Source organism: Eublepharis macularius, chromosome 9, assembly GCF_028583425.1.
Source record: "Eublepharis macularius isolate TG4126 chromosome 9, MPM_Emac_v1.0, whole genome shotgun sequence".
In the NCBI taxonomy this organism is placed as follows: domain Eukaryota; kingdom Metazoa; phylum Chordata; class Lepidosauria; order Squamata; family Eublepharidae; genus Eublepharis; species Eublepharis macularius.
Window position 1 is genome coordinate 9,738,165 of NC_072798.1, and position 11,329 is coordinate 9,749,493.

Consider the following 11,329-nt stretch of genomic DNA (forward strand, 5'->3'; position numbering starts at 1 on the left):
ATGTCATATTGACATTGCATATGACTTACAATATACCTGAAAACGAATGGCAGATAACAGGTCATATTATCGGAGCCAATCATATTAAGTTTAAGCTAACACAACAAGCTGCAAATGAGAGAGAGATGAGCAGTAACATTCGATTAACCATGTCACTGTGTACTCCATGGCTGCATGTTGCACACAAAAGAAAGTAACCCTAGATATCTTATGCTGTTAAGATAGCTAAAGTGTATAGATTCAAGAGTTTCAGATAGACTGGGTTTTGCGGTAGGATATCCTCTTTGGTAATGCGCTCAAGAAATGGGAGCAATTTCTCAATGAACCCAGTTGTTTTAGGGTAAATTTCAGATTGGAGAAAGCCATCTGAAATCTTTTCCATTATCAGATTATTAAATACTGAGAGCCAAGCTACAAGTGATGCCTGTCACAGGTTGGACACTTGTCAGCTTCCCTCAAGTTTTGATGGGAAATGTAGGCATCCTGGTCCTACAGCTTGGCTCTCCATTTAATTGAAGTTTACAGAAACCCTCCCCCACACACCCAGCGGAGGGGAAGGGGGGTGCCTGGTGAGAGCCCAACACCTGCACTCCCCTCCCGACCGCATGTTCTCCCTCCCATAGACTGCCGCTCTGTAAACTTCAATTAAACGGAGAGCCAAGCTGCAAGACCAGGACGCCTACATTTCCCATCAAAACTTGAGGGAAGCTGACAAGTGTCCAACCTGTGTCAGGCATCACTTGTAGCTTGGCTCTGAGATTTCAGCTCATAGTAACAGCTTTATTGAACTGGAAGCAGACAGACTGAAGACAGGACCAACAGGAGCCAACAATATACACACAAGCCACGCCCTTTTTTCAAGCTACAACCAATAGGCACACATAACTAGAATCCTTAGTTTGCATTAACTGTATACAACATAGACAGTGATTGGTCTTTATTATACAGCACGGATTGGCTGCTGCCAGCAGGAAACAACCAATAGTAATGAAGACTTCAAGAGCCTTAACTCAGACAGAAGCTAATACATAACAAGATGATCCCATATTTTCAAATATCATGTAGCTAAAGGTGGAGCAGATTGCGACTCCCATTTTAGAGCAATTGCTGTTTTTGCTGTAGTCATAATACGGGAAGTTCCTGATAGCTATATGGTATAGAATCTTTTCATGAGGTGTTTGGGTTCCACATGATTCATGCTCTGTGTGTTATACTTACTAAGTATACTAAGCAAGGCTGTAGTCCTCATGGCTGTAATATCATACAGGAATATCTGTGGCTGACGTCTGGTAAAATCTTAAGAGCCAGACTAGTGGCTCTTAAGACCGGTGGCATCAGATTTTCATTGGTTGAGACTTGAGAGTAAGGCTTTCATACAATGGACATCTCATTGCATTTACCCTATGATAGTAATAAAAATGCAGATTAAGAGAGAGAATCATAGAATCGTAGAGCTGGAAGGGGCCATACAGACCATCTAGTCCAACCCCCTGCCCAGTGCAGGATCAGCCTAAAGCATCTCTGACAAGTATTCATCCAGCCTCTTCTTGAAAACTGCCAATGAGGGGGAGCTCACCACCTCCCTAGGCAGCTGATTCCACTTTTGAACTACTTATTAAGAACATTTTAAGATATTAAGAACATTAGATATTAAGAACATTTTCCACAACCCATATAACAGCAGCAGCAGCAGCAACAACATTCAATTTATATACTGCCCTTCAGATTGACTTAACTTCCACTCAGAGTGGTTTACAAAGTATGTTGTTATCCCCACAACAAAACACTCTGTGAGGTGGGTGGGGCTGAGAGAGCTCCTAGAAGCAGTGACTGACCCAAAGTCTCCCAGCTGGCTACAAGTGGAGGAGTGAGGAATCAAACCTGGTTCTGCAGATTAGAGTCCCGCGTTCTTAACCACTACACCAAACTGGCTCTTGAAGAAGATACATGAAGATATGAAGTTGCCTTATTTCAAGTCAGGCCATTGGTTCATCAGCTTTGTATGGTCTACTCTGACTGGGCAGTGACTTGCTGGGGTCTCAGGTAAGATCTACTGTCTGTAAACTGGAGACGCCACAGATTGGATCTGGAATCTATTTTCTTCCGAAGAATATGCTTTCCCACTGAGCTGTGACTTTATGATAGGGAGCAGTAGAGTTTTGGGGTGCTGCTGGCACATCAAATTGTGACCCATCACTCTGCCAATAAGGCCTCTCAAATTTCAAACCATCCGCAAAGCTGTGAATTTTGCTTTTGCTGGGGCAGCAAGTTAGGTTGGCAATCTGACTGTTGATCAATAATGACTCCCTCTACAAGGGTGACACGGCAGGCATTGGATGGTGCAGCCATTTAATTAATTTATTTTTTGTCTTCATGGAATGAAAGTGGCTTACATAGGATTCCCAGGTCTTTTACCCAGGTTTTGTTCAGATCTCAGTCCGCTTAGCTTCTGGAAGGCTGATGAACAATGAGGGCTATTACAGGTTGCAACTGACCTACACAAAAAAACGAATTCCCGTAATTACGGGAATTTGTTTTTTTGTGTAGGCTAGGCTTCTGGAAGGCAGCTGGATTATGGGTCTGTAGGTTACAGGTCTTGCACAGATTAAACCACAGTATCTGGAAAGAACTAACAAAATGTATTGCAAGATCAATGCTTTTCCAACCTTCCTTGCTGGTGATAAAGGGTCTGATGGACGGTCAACCCTTCGGAACCCGAAGAAAGCACTTCCATTGAATACACTGTGGCTTTTGATCCAGGCCGAGATGATACCTTCCTTCATAGAAGGTTGACCACAGCTTTCCTGTCCCTCCGAGTAACTGATATCTAGCCATGGATGATCAATAAATGTCACCATTTGTCTTTGTTGCTCTGGGCTCTGATGACGGGTCCTCACAGAAGGAGTCAGGATTGTAGAAAACACTTCTGCATCTACTGTCCTGTTTTCAGAGGGAGAATGACATTGCTGGCTCTCACAACAGTCCATTTAGTTCAACCTCCTGTTTCCTTTATCAATCTCCTTGGAGCCTCCCAAATAGAGCTTTCCACCGTTCTTCTTCCTCTCATTTGATTTTCTGAAGGGTAGTGCCACCATGCACTGGGCTTGCTCTACAGATGAAGGCAACAGAAGACAAACTCTCCTCCTTACTAGCCTTGAAAATCCCTTGAAGAGTTGCCATAAGTTGGTTGTGACTTGATAGCACTTGGAGCTTTTCAGAGCTGGAGAGCTAAGCAGAGTTGGTCATGGTTAGACTTTGGCGGGAGACCAACAAGGAAGACCAGAATTGCTCTGCAGAGGAAGGCAATGGCAAACCACCGCTACTCACCTCTTGCCTTGAGAGCTCCGTGAAGATTCGCCATGAATCGTTTTGAGAGCCAGTTTGGTGTAGTGATTAAGAACGGCAGGACTGTAATCTGGAGAAGCGGGTTTGATTCCCCACTCCTTTGCTTGAAGCCAGCTAGGTGACCTTGGGTCAGTCCCAGCTCTCTCAGAGTTCTCTCAGCCCCACCCACCTCACAGGTTGATTATTTTGAGCATAATAACAACACACTTTGTAAACCGCTCTGAGTGGGCATTAAGTTGACCTGAAGGGCAGTATATAAATCTAATGTTGTTGTTGTTGTTGTTATTTGCAACTTGATGGCGTTCACATCTATATATCACAGTACTAGCTTTTGAAAGGCCTAATCTCTATAAATCTATCAACTTTTTTAAAAAAAAGTTATCTCGGCGTATACCTCCCGCAGGATCAAACAGGCTACAGAGATGTGTGTGTGCACGAGTGCTTATAAATTCATATAATTGAATTACGTTTCACAAAAACTCTCCTTGTGCCTATAAATACAGCATGTCATTGATAAGGCTAGCTGACCTCTTTACCCTAAGATGCTGGTTTTGAAGCCGTTTCAGCTAAAGGCCATCATTATATTTTGTGGCAGTGAATTTCAAGAAATAATTAGGTGCTAAATTTGCGGGGGAGGGACACTCTTTCCTGAGTTTACTGCCGGAATTATAGGCCTTTTATGTCTTTTTTTACCAAAAGGAACAAGGATAAACTTTGCTTTCAAATCAGTGTGGAAAAGGGCATGGCAGGGTAAACAAATGTGCCAGGCAAAGAATGTGGAATGCCGAGCTGAGCTCTGGCCATGATCCATGAGAACCAGGCAGCTACAAACATATCCCTATTTTCCTCTATGAACTGTTAAAGAGGGGGGCATGGTTGACTGTGCCCAAGATTTCAGGCTAGGCATTTTAAGGGTCTGAAAACTTATTAATTTAATGTATAGACCATTAATTAAGTTAATCAATTTATAGTCCCCCTGGTTTACAGCACAATAAAAGTCAATCAAAATCAGTGACATACAATAAAAATTCAGATTAAAATTCCCTAAAGAGGAATAAAATCATTTTCTCTATAGCGCCTCCAAACCAGTCACATCATTTCTTATTATTCTAACTCAAAGATTTTCAGTAAAAGTCTTTAAGCGGATAAGGAAGGACTTTAGGGAAGTTCCCATTCTCAACTCCTGCGGGAGGAGGAGTTGAGATATAAATGCTTTTAGTTTTGACTAGAAATGGGCACAAATTGGGAAAATGCGGGAGGAGGAGTTGAGATATAAATGCTTTTAGTTTTGACTAGAAATGGGCACAAATTGGGAAAATGGCAATTCGTTGCAGTTCATGGTTTGTTGCCTTTCACGAACCACAAACCATGAACCTGTATGAAATTACCTAGTTCATGAACTGATTTCATTGGTTTGTGAACATGTCACTTCTGCAGAAGGCCTGCAGAAAGTCCATCTCCCCCCCTCATTGTCTAGGAAACTGACTGATCAGCGCCAGGCTGTCTGCAGTGACGAACCGAAAAACGAACCATACGAACCACTCTAAAAATCGTCGTGGTTTGTCAGAAATGCCCTCCGACAAAGCGCTAGTTCACAAACCAAAAAATGGCCCAGTTTGTGACAAACTTTGGTTTGTATTTTGGTTCGTGCCCACTTCTAGTTCTGACACATCATCTATCTATTACATTTTAACAGCAACAACAATAACAACACTTGATTTATATACTGCCCTACAGGACAACTTAATGCCCACTCAGAATGGTTTAAAAGTGTGTTATTATTATCTCCACAACAATCACCCTGTGAGATGGGTATAGCTGAGAGAGCTCTGAGAGAGCTGTGACTGACCCAAGGTCACCCAGCTACCTTCAAATGGAGCAGCGGGGAATCAAACCCAGCTCTCCAAATTAGAGTCCTGCCGCTCTTAACCACTACAGCAACCTGGCTCTCATCCTTGATCCTTTAATCTCATCCTTCCTCTTAGGAGCTCAAGTTGGTGTATGTGGCTCCCTGTGCCTCTTTTTTATCCTCCTAACAACCCTGTGAGGCAGGCTGGGAATGTCCAGGATTCCCCAGTAAGCTTTGGTGCTGAGAGAGGATTTGAATCAAGACCTGTCCAGTCCAAGCCCAACACTCTAACCACTGCACTATACAACTCCCATTATAAGTAAAGCAGTCTAGGTGTTAAGAATGAACATCAGTTGTTCCTTTGGCTCCCAGGCCATGTAACAACAACAACAACAACAACAACAACAACAACAACAACAACAACAACAACAACAACAACAACAACAACAACAACAACAACAACAACAACAACAACAACAACAACCATTCGATTTATATACCGCCCTTCAGGACAACTTAATGCTCTCTCAGAGTGGTTTACAAAGTATGTTATTATTATCCCCACAAGAAAACACTCAGTGAGGTGAGTGGGGCTGACAGCGCTCCGAGAGAGCTGTGACTAGCCCAAGGTCACCCAGCTGGCTTCAAGTGGAGGAGTGGGGAATCAAACCCGGCTTGATAGGCACTTGTAGGATGAGATCTTTGGCGTTAGGGCTTCAGTCTATCACAGGCGGAACTTGAAGCCCTATGTGTGGCATTAGACTTCTAGCTGGAAAAATGCCTTATGGATGTAAAACCTACACTGTTGTCATCACGTTTCCATTTGGGTTTATAGGAGAATTACTGAGACATAAAGAAAGCCTATTTTTAATTTTCGTTTCTTTTGGACTCATGCATCTTGCGGAAAGAAAATGCATCCGTATCGAAAGGGAAAATAATCTCGGAGCGCATCCAGTTTCCTTCCTCTCCTTTTCATCCGCTTACTCACCTTTGAAAGTCATTGGCTGCAAACTGGCATCAGGTTAATTGGTAACTTAATCAACGAAAGCATTAGTTGATTAATCAGAAAAAAGATGCTTGCTGAATCAGCAAGACGTAAGGGTATGTTTGTGTGGCTTTTTTAAAAAGCTGTTTTGGTTTGGCTTGCTTACTGCTGTCAGGAAAGGACGATCAAGGGCTAGAACTGGCCTTGCTTTCTTAAAAGGGGTGAGGGGGAAGATTTTGTCTATTTGATTGCAAATTATTTCAGCCTTCATAGACATCCAGGTCTATTTAAATTTGACAGATTAATTAAAAAGTAAAAAGTCAGGTGATCAATCACCCTCCCCAAACTTATTTTTGTGCATTTTTATCTTGCCCTTGCTCTAAAGAGCTTGAAACATGGCTTTCCCTTAAACTGAGGTAGGTTAGGCTGAGAGCCAAGCTACAAGTGATGCCTGACACAGGTTGGACACTTGTCAGCTTTCCTCAAGTTTTGATGGGAAATGTAGGCAGCTTGGCGGAATGTTGGACAAGTGACAGTTGAAAAGTCCATTGGACAGCAGTCGGAGAGCCAAGCTGCAAGACCATTTCCCATCAAAACTTGAGGGAAGCTGCCAAGTGTCCAACTAGTGTCAGGCGTCTCTTGTAGTTTGGCTCTCAGAGCCAAGCTACAAGTGGTGCCTGACACAGGATGGACACTTGTCAGCTTCCCTCAAGTTTTGATGGGAAATGTAGGCAGCCTGGTCTTGCAGCTGTAATGGAGAGCCAAGCTGTAAAACCAGGATGCCTACATTTCCCATCAAAACTTGAGGTAAGCTGACAAGTGTCCAACCTGTGTCAGGCGTCACTTGTAGCTTGGCTCTGAGAGAGAATGATGGCCTCAGGGGTCCCTTGGCTAGTAGAGATTCGAACCTGGGTTTTCGGAGGCCTCCCCCAGTATTCTAATCACAGTAGATTTAATCAAGTACAGGCCTAGTTATTTCTGTGTAACAGGATGATTAAAGTATTATAATGTTCTTTTAAATGTTTGTCTGTCATTCTATGTTTATTTCTCCAAGAATATCAAGAAAGCATTCCTGTTTCTCCCCTCCTCCATGCCTTGGCTACCTGTGCCAGCTTTCCAAAAGGTAAGGGAGATTTTATTATGCATCAGGTGCAGACAGGTATGTACACCAATTGCAAGAGGCATAGGTAGGGCAGGCGCCTATCCTTCTGTCTCTTAGGCACTAAAAGAAAGCTTTTCTTGGGGTTGCCAATCTCCAGGTGGTGAGACAAAAACAAAGGCTGTGAATAACTAACTATGCAAACTAGAAAATAAATTATGCAATAAACATCCTCTTATAGCACTTTTGAAAATTGTGTAACTGGCAGTAAAATAGAGAAGAAGTTTTGCTATAAGAGGATGTTTATTGTATAATTTATTTTCTAGTTTGCATAGTTAGTTTTCCACGGCTTTTGTTTTCGTCTCAGCCCTTTCCGTGTTCTCTCTTTGCACTCTCAATCTCCAAGTGGTAGCTGGAGATTTCCTGGAATTACAATGGATCTCCGGGCCATAGAGATCAGTTCCCCTGGAGAAAATAGAGGGGGGACTCTGTGGCATTATACCCCACTGTGGTCCCTTTACCAAATCCCACCCACCCCAGTTTCCTCCCTTAAATATCCAGGAATTTCCTGACCTGGAGCTGGCAACCGTACTTTTTAACCAGGCTTTCAAGGAAAGGGAGGGGGTTGATCTTTGCAAATGGATTGTTACCATCTGCTTGTAGCACCGGCTGGAGAACTGTTGTATGAAGATCCAGACTGCAGACAGCAGTCCCCCGGATGAAATTAAAGTTTCAGTGCGTGGCTCTGTGACATCACATTCCCACTGTGTTTCCTCAAACTCTGCCCTCACAAATTACTAGGAATTTGCCAAGCCATCACTTGCAGTCCTAATGGTAGGGGTTTAACTTCTCATGCCAGAATCTCACCCCTTATAGTTCCCCCTTTTTACAAAAGAATTTTACCTTGCCCTCTTCCCCAAATATTTAGAATGTTATTGGTTCAGAAGGTACACCCCACTCGATTTTTCCTTCTGCAGAGAGCAAAACCCACCTTGCTGACCTTGCTCTCAACCCTGTTTTTTCAGAAGTGTAGCATCGATAGCAAGAGACTGATATGACTGCTGAAAGACAGGGGGGATAAATAGCGTTCAAACTGTATTTCCCCTCCCCTCCAGGCAGAATTTTCAGATCTCTGGCAAGCAGAGCCGAAGAAGGCCCTCACTCAAGGCTTGCAAATACCAAAATGTAGCCAAGACAAGAGAAAAGATGAAGACCGACAACTCCAGCAAAGTTCGTTTCGAATTGTCGCAGCACCTTCAGGAAAACCACAAGTGGAATTTTTTCTGACTGTTCGTTTCACACCCAGCGAACAGCCAGACCACGCATTAGAAAACGAAAACGAGGGAGTTTCTTGACAAGATTAAATTTGACCCAGTTTCAGGTTGGATTTTTTTTTTAGTATCAGTGCAAGATTCAGACTTGGAAGATGGACCAAGGACAAAATAAATGTGTGTAGTTTGCTAAGGGGAATGATATGGCTTTAAAAAGTTAGGTTCTTATGCCCAAGTTTCCCCCACTGTATGCACTGAGAAAAGCTTCAGCTTAGTGGTGGCATGCATATTTTCCAACAAGGTTCTGTGTTCAAATCCTGTTCTTCACAAGAACACAAGAAGAGGCAAGCCCAAGAGTGTAGACAACTGGTACTCTGAAGATCCTGTCTTGTGGCTCGGTGATGAAGTACCTGCTTTGCATACAGAAAGTCCCAGATTCAATTTCCAGTTAAAGGACTTAGAAGGCACTGGAAAAGACAGTTATGAACCTGAGATAGGGTATAAAGAGGGTAGACTTTATGGAATTGTGTGCAGTTCTGGAGGCCTCACTTCAAAAGGATGTGGACAAATTAGAACTGGATCAGTGGGAAGCAACCGGTATGATCAGGGGCCTGGAGACTGAGCCCTACAGGGAAAGACTGAGAGACCTGGAAATGTTCAGTTTGGAGAAGAGGAGGCTGAGGGGAGACATGATTGCTGTCTTTAAGTATGTAAAAGACTTTCACTTAGAGATGGGCACGAACCAAAATATGAACCAAAGTTTGTCATGAACCAGGCCAGTTTTTGGTTTGCAAACCAACGGTTTGTCAGAGCTGATTTCTGACGAACCACAACACATTACTATGAGTTTTAGAGTGATTTGTATGGTTCATTTTTTGGTTTGTCACTGCAGACAGCCTGGCACCAATCAATCTGTTACCTAGGCAACGAGGGGGGGGGATGGGCTTTCTGCAGACCTTCTTCAGTTCCGGAAGTGACGAACTGACACATCAAACGAACCAGTTTGCGAATTGGGCAAGTTAATGGCGGTTCGTGGTTTGTGAAATGCGATGAACCACAAACTGCAATGAACCACCATTTTCCTGGTTTGTGCCTGCCTCTACCATTACTTAGGGGAGGGAAGGAAGCTGTTCCTGTTGGCAACAGAGGATAGGCCTCGAAAAAATGGTTTTAAACTACAGGAGGAAAGGTACTGGCTGGACATAAGGAAAAACTTCTTCCCATTAAAAGTATTTCAGCTGTGGAATTGGCTGCCTAGGGATGTGATGGGTTACCCCTCAATGGTAGTCTTCAAGAAGTGGCTGGAGGAATACTTCTCGGGGATGCTTTAGGCTGTTCCTGCATTGGGCAGGTGGTTGGATTAGGTGGTCTGTAAGTCCCCTTCCAACTCTATGATTCTTTGAGTCTATGATTCTGCAGAACGACAGATAATATTGAGCCAGATGAAGACATGCTCTGACTTGGTATGAGGCAATCTTGCGTGTTCCCTTGCAGACAGCAAATCAAACTCACCATGGTAGAGCCCACAAATATCCATTAATTTTACCAAGTAATTTGCATAAATATCTGGTTAGGATTGGATAAGGAGGGAAGAAGAGGCTTTAACTCTCCCACTACCACCCACTTTTATTAGCTCCTTCGTGGAAGAAGACAGAGGGGTCCATCTTTGGTCCATCTTTTTTCTCTTAAAGGGGTATAAGGGTGAAGGAGCTCCAGTTGTTGTAATCTGAAAAGAAAAAAAAACCCTGTGAGGATGAATGGGTTAAAACCCCTCCCTTTCCATACAGCCAAGAGCCAGACTGTGTCCTTGCACAGCTAGAATTTATCTTTAAAAGATACTGGGATTATGGGTCTCCCAATCTCTTGTTCACTGGTGCACAAGGAGGAAGTGTAGTACAATTCCTATTTCTGCAGCTGATTGTCTGATCCATTTAAACCCCGCTTTTCCTCCCTGACAGGGACCCAAAACTAATAACAATATAGCTTTCCTAAATTTTATCTTCTCAGCAACCCTGTGAGGTAGGTTAGGCAGAGAGAGAGAGAGAGAGAGAGAGAGAGAGAGAGAGAGAGTGCCTGGCTTACGGTCGACGAGTGAATTTGCATGGCAGAGTGGGGATTCGAACCCGGGTCTCCCATATTTTAGCCCAGCATTCCATCCACTGCACTCACACTGGCTCTCATACCACACTGATTCTGATGCCCCCCGATGGATTTCTCAATACATATCTGTGGAGGACATTTTAAACCTTGTGACCAAGGTTTATGTAACCAAGGTTATTTATGTAACCAAGGTTATTCTGGATTGATTAACACAGATCATGAGGATGTGTTCCCCTGAAGATGGAGTTATCATTCATCATTGAAGTCTGAGATAACTTGCACATATTTAGGCTGATAGATGATGGGAAGGGGTAGGGGGAGAAATGGCATATTATTTAGCTAGCAGGCTGGACTGACTTTTTTTTTTAAAAAAACTTTTTTCTGGGATCAACCTTTGCATAAAGCTGCCTTTGTTAGGAGAAGAAAATGAGGTCAATGTATGGTATAGGATTTGCAAAAAGGCACTTATGCCAGGATTTAATGTGGCACTGAAGCAAGCTAGGGTTGCTGCAAATGAAAGACGACTGCCCTCGGAGCGCCCTACAAGTTTAAACAAATTACAAGAAAGGTTAAACTGGAGAGGCCATTCTTTGATCCGGGCGAGTAACTGCGAGCGAGCTGCGTTCACACTGTTCAGGGTATTATAAAGCCTTTTCATAGGAAACTCTTTGGCCAAATTG